The following is a 6683-nucleotide window of genomic DNA, read 5'->3' as shown; positions in this document are numbered from 1 at the left end:
TCATTCCCATTCGGATTTGCCATGTTGGCATCAACAACATTATTATGATCCATAGTGGATTCTGTAGCCTTGTAAAGTCTTGCTTGTTGCAAACGCCGCTTGAAAGTCTTTTCAGGTTCAGGATCAAAGTCTAAAAGAGGTTCCTTGTCTCTGTTCCTGCACATAAATAGATAGAAGATAAGAAAAGATGGAACTCTCTACGTCAGAGTGCAGAGAATTCCCAGTGAGGAAACCTGTGTAAAGAGATAAAATAAAAAATACTGAATAAAATAAACACTAAAATTTGAAAATTACTATTAAAATTAAAAAAATTTCAAAATTATTGGTCAAATTAAATAAGAAAAATTAAAATAAGACTAACTAGGGAACACCAAACTTAATTTCGAAAATTAAGAAAAATATTAGCGCTATTTATTTATTTATTTATTTTATTTTTTTCGAAAATACTAAAGCAGAATTTAAATAAAATTAAAACTAAAACGCCTAATCTAATCAATCAAACAACTAATAGTTATTAACCACTATCAATCCCCGGCAACGGCGCCAAAAACTTGGTGCGGAATTTATAACCACAAACTAACCGGCAAGTGCACCGGGTCGTACCAAGTAATACCTTAGGTGAGTGAGGATCGATCCCACGAGAATTGATGGATCAAGCAACAATGATTGAGTGATTGGCTTAGTTAGACAAACAGAAAATTGTGTTTGAGAGTTCAAAAGCATTAAACAGTAGATTCAGAATATCAGAAGGCAGGCAATAAATAAGTTGAGAATAATATATGGAGAAACAGTTAAGGCTTCAAAGTTATCTATTTTCCTGATTGACTTTTCTTACTAACTATTTTAATCATGCAAGATTTAATTCATGGCAAACCATATGTGACTAAACTCTAATTCCTTATACCTTTTTAGTCTCCTCTAACTCTCATCAACTGCCAATTCCTTGGTCAATTAATTCCAATTAGAGGGTGAAGTTCAATTCTAGTTATATGCCACAGAAATCCTAATTACCCAAATATAAGAGGATTATATATCACGTATCCCGTTAAATATAGATAATTAGAAATTTAGGAGAATATGTTTTCAAGCTGTTGTTCAAGTAAAGAGCTTTTCCAAGTTATACAAGAACTCAATTAGAAAGAGGGTCATACTTTCGTTCCACCCAATTTCATAAAATAAAGAACGAAAACAATTCTTGAATTATATGAATCAATACATGAATTAAAATAGAAAAATAATAGAATCAATCCATACAATAGACAGAGCTCCTAATATTAACAGTGGAGGTTTAGTTGCTCATGGTTCAGAGTGGAAACTAGGATTCTCTCTTAAACTGTAAATTTGGAATGAGGTGGAATAATCCCCAGAAGAGAAGTTTCTTTTCTCTTTTATATCTAATCCTAATTAATGTAAATTATATTTTCTAAAACTAAAATAATATCTTTTCCTATTTTTAAATAAAAAATAAAGTTTAAATCAAAATTAATTAACAATCCATGCGAGCCTTGTAAGCATGGGGACCACTTGGCTTCACTAGGATCCACGTCTAACTTGGGGAATAGTTGTGCCTTACTTGAGGGATGCAGGGAGTTTTGGCGTGTTGAACTCACATGGTGCGCCTTACTTCAAGATTATTGCGCCTTACTTGAGGAGTCAAGGCAATTGTTGCATGTTGTTGTTAATGTCTTGCTCCTAACTTGAGAAATCTCAAGTTAGGCACAGCCTTGGCAGCCTCCAGGGAGTTTTGTTAGTGAAATTGGCGCCTAACTTGACAATTTGGGGGCCTAACTTGGAATGTGGCCTCTCCTTGTGCGTGCTTGTTAATGTCTTGCGCCTAACTTGAGAAATCTCAAGTTTGGCGCAGCCTTGGTAGAATTGATAGAAAAGAAGTATGGACTATTATATATCGTTGGAAAGTTCTGGAAGTTAGCTTTCCAACGCCACTAAAATCACGTCAATTAGACCTCTGTAGCTCGAGTTATTTAGGTTTAAGTGCAGAGAGGTCAGGGTTGATAGCATCATTCGCTTTCTTCTCTTTTTCTGCAGAAACTCCGTCAAATCCATCCGAATGCTACCTAAAATAAATAGAATTACATATGACTCAAAGTAGCATCCATAGTGGCTAAAAGATAATTAATTCTTGGTTAAACTCAACAAATTAAATAAAAATTCACTAAGAAAAGATAGGAAAGATGCTCACGCATCAACCATATGCATTGGCACCATTGTATATAATTCATCAAAAGAAAAAAAGAAAAATAAAAGAAAAAAATTTAGAGAAAGAAATAGAAAAATAAAAGAAACAAAATATATAGAAAAAAAAAGTAATAAAAAGGGGACAAAATGCCCCAAGGCGAAGCCACTAATAACCAATGCATATGAGTTGTGAATTAAAAGAGAATGAATGAGTGTGTGAAAAGTGAATAAATGGGTAGTTAGGTTGTGTATTAGAATTGTATAGGTTGTTATATGTGTTTGGTGAGAGCTTAGGTTAATCAAAGATGCAAATTTCAAGCTCACCCATCCATATATGCATCCTTACCCTTACCGTAGCCCCATTACAACCTAAAGATAATCCCTCATGATGAATGTATGCATGAACCAAGTAACTGTTGATTGTTAGATGAAAAATAAATCTTGGAAAGCATGATTAGAAGAGAATTGAGCGAATCAACCCTATACACTTGAGCAAATAGAGCGGATACACTTTCGGTGAGGGTTCGATGCTCAACTCATTGTTCCCTGCTTTCACAAGCTTTCTTCTTGCAAGTTGTTTACACTCCATTCTGATATTTGAATTAGTATAGTTCATGAATCATCTTATCACCTTAGCCCTACTCGTTCATGTGTATTCTTGGAAGTTGATTCACTTTTGACCAAGTAGATAGAAGTATTTGCATTAGATGCAACTATGTAGGTAAATTGCATTTCATAAACCTCATTCTCCTATGTTCTTTGGTCTTTTAATTTTTAGCATGAGGACATGCTTGGTTTAAGTGTGGGGAGGTCTGATAAACCCCAATTTTATGGTTTATCTTGTGTAGAATTTGGGGGATTTTATCAATATTTTTCACAGTTATTCATATAAATTGCATGGTTTTGTGTTTCCTTCCTAATTTTGCTTCATGGTTTAAAACATGCTTCTTTAACCTTAGAAATTCTATATTTTAATCCTCTTTTATTACTATTGGATGCCGTGATGTGTTTGTTAAGTGGATTCAGGATCTATAGGGCAGGAATGGGTTAGAAGATGGAAAGGAAGCATACAAAAGAGGAAGGAACATGAAGAATAAAGCTTTGGAGAAGTTGGCACCGACGCGCATGCATGGCTGACGCGTACGCGTGGATTGGTGCAGCAATGACCGACGCGCACGCATGCCTGACGCGTACGCGTGGCTTGTAGAATTCAGATGACACGCACACTGGCCGACGCGCAGGCATGACGCCCAGCACATGACATCATTAGTGAAATCGTGGCTGGCGATTTTTGAGAGGCTCCAGGCCCAAATCCAACTTGATTCTGCATGGAAAATACCTAAGGGACTAAGGGGGAAAGGAGGACTCACTCATTTTACACCATACACATAATTTTAGCTAGTTTTAGGTTCTTGTTTTCTAGAGAGAGAAACTCTTACTTCTCTCTAGATTTAGTTTGTTTTGATTTCCCTTTGTTAAATTTCTGAATTGGGTCTTGTTAATTTCTAGTTTCAATTACTTAATTTTAGTTCTCTAGTTCTAATTTTGTTTATATCTTGTGTTCGAATTGTGTTTTCTTGTCATTTTCCCCTTTTCTTCTCATTTTATGAACTTTGTTGATTTTGAATTTCTATTAGTGCATTGATGTTTTCTATGATTGATAGTGTTATTTAAGTTGTTTTCTATTGATAATTGTTAGTGGGTACTTGTAATTTTCAATTAATGTGCAATTTAAATATGTCTTTAGTTAGTGCATACCATGTGTTTGATGAAATGTTTCCTTTGATTATGGAGTAGTTTTCTTTACGCTTGGCCCAGGCTAAGGGAATTGGGTGAACTTGAGTCATTGGGTCTAACTGATTTGGTGATTTGAGAATTCTAGTGGTCAAATTGATACCTATTGACACCAATCTACTACTAAGCCAATTAGTAGTTGGATTGGGACTTATGAGTTGAAATTGATCAAGCCATTTGACGTACTTCACTTGTAGAAGTAGACTTAATGAGCTTGGTTCCTCATAATTGTCAATATATGGTTATTAGACAAGGATGGTGATCTCAATTCCTATGCCTAGCCAAGAGTTCCTTTTTATAATTCATATTTCAACCCAAAAATCCAAATTGCTTGATTCTTGTTATAGTTAGTTTTGTTGTTCACTTAGTCTTAGAATAGAAATAGCTTTACATGTTCTCTTGCTAGATTACATTTAATTGTTTTGATTTATTTTCTTGCACTTTAAGATTTCTTGCATGATAAATTTAGTAGTTTAAATTCTTGTTTATGACTCCCAACTCCGGAATTCTAACCAATATTGATGCACATATTTTTCCATTCTCTTGAGGATGATCCGAGACCAATACTCCCGATTACTTTTTATTGTGGTTGAACTTTGTGACAACCATATCAAAATTTGATCGATAGGGTTACACGTCGGTCTAGGACTATACTATGACAAGGACATTGATTTTCTATTGATGAAAATTCTAGACCGACCATAATCTTCTCATCACTTATGAATTTGAATTATTTGAGACACGAGTTCCCCTGGGTAGACGCAGTGGCTTGCCACCACTTGTCCTAGAGTTGAGACTTGATACTCTGTTGACCCTCTATCGCAAGATGTGACTGGGCACTTTAACTCCCCGGGTTTCCCCATAGGCATGCGTAAATATATGGAATATTATATTATTGAGCTTGGAGTTTGACTCCATGGAATATTATATTTAGACTTGGAGTTTGACTCCATAGAATATTATATTTGAGCTTGGAGTTTGACTCAATGGATATTATTTTTGAGCTTGGGGATGCGCGTATAGAGGGACTGTCCAATGGTTAACTACCAGGCCATGTCGGGTTGGCTATATAGCTGACAGATAAGACTCATCAACCATAGGACATGCATACATCATATGCATTTGTATATTTTGACTAAGTGTGCATTTGTTTTGGTTTGCCTAATTGCTTAGCCATGTTTATTTGCTATTTATTTTACTTGCTGTACCTGAATCCTACCTGTGATTTCTTTGTTTGCCTTGTATGTGTATGTATATTTGAGAGACCCTCTTAGAGGGAGGTCTGATGAGGTTAGTTTCTAATACGTGATGATGAAAGTTGAGGCAGGATGGAATAGGTGTTGCTTTATTATTCTAATTTATGAATTGGTTGGATAGGAGTGAGCGATTTAACTTGAGTAGGAAGCCCTTAGGCACGTCATTGGTCCTTTTTCATTTCTTTAACCTAGTCCTTAGACCCTAGTGAGAGTAATGACCCAATGGGGAGGAACTTGGGGGGGGGATCATCCATCGCTCGCAACAGCCGTCAGTTTGCCATAGACAACGCCAATGTTAAGTCGTTACCTGAGAAAAGTCAATAAAGAGGGAAATCCAATAACTGCAAGTACGGAGGTGAAATGAGGTTGAAAACTTGAGCGAAAGAGGTGCTACCTGCAAAACCACTCTGATACTTAAGGCAATAGTATTCGTTGAGACTAAAAGAAATTAGCATAAATTTATACCTTTTGGAGAGGTTAGTTATCTCCCTTATATACCTGAGGTCTATATCAAGGGTCGGTCATGTCGTCAACCTAATGGGGATGATCCACTTACCCCTAGATTCGAAAAAAAATCTCGTAACTTTTTTCTTCCAGAAGCATCCATACCAGATGCTCAATAACTTTGCCATGTGATTTTGTGACTGGTGTGCTGGTGGCCTAACTTGTTCAAGTTTAAGGGCTAGCTCAAAATATATTATAATATAAAAATCAAATTCTAAATTTGATTTGAATATTTTATTAATCTTCACGTGATAATATTCCATTATAAATTTATTTGAGTTTCTTCACTTCTTTTATTAAGAAAAACCTTCATTTAACAAAAAAGAAAAAAATAAAAATACTTTTAGATTTAGATTATCTAAATGTAAGAAAAAAATAGACTCTCTTTTATTATTAATCTAATTTTTTATTAATATTTCTTTTAATATGTGAATAGTAATTAATATTGTTAAAATGACAGATTTTTTTTTAATTCAGTAAATAACCTTAAATTCAAAATTATAATGCCAGTACCTTTTCATTATATGTTTATTCGTATACCTTTTGATTATTTTAAGTTGAGTGAAAATTTAATTTCTAAAAGTTTTGACTTTAAATGAATTGAGTTTCTAGAGGCTTGGCACTGGCTTGAAAGGAGGATAGAGGAATTTCAATGCGATCCAGTGATGACTTTTTCATCCATTTTGATTGGTTAGACATTGCCAATTAAAAACGATGGGAAGTAATGGCAGTTCATCTACACTGTGACGAGAGCATTCGCTCATATCAGTATTAAAGAATCTTGGATATTAACAGGTTAGCAAGCCTTACTTTCTCGTGATAAGAGATTTTAATGCCATATTTGCTTATCATGAAAAGGAAGGGGGACACAGGAAATCAACTGTATCAATTGAAACTTTTAATAATTTTATTAATGATGGGGAGTTAGTGGAT

The sequence above is a fragment of the Arachis hypogaea genome, chromosome 15 (assembly GCF_003086295.3).
Source record: "Arachis hypogaea cultivar Tifrunner chromosome 15, arahy.Tifrunner.gnm2.J5K5, whole genome shotgun sequence".
NCBI lineage: Eukaryota > Viridiplantae > Streptophyta > Magnoliopsida > Fabales > Fabaceae > Arachis > Arachis hypogaea.
The sequence above is the reverse complement of the archived record's forward strand: the minus strand, read 5'-3'. Positions refer to the sequence as shown.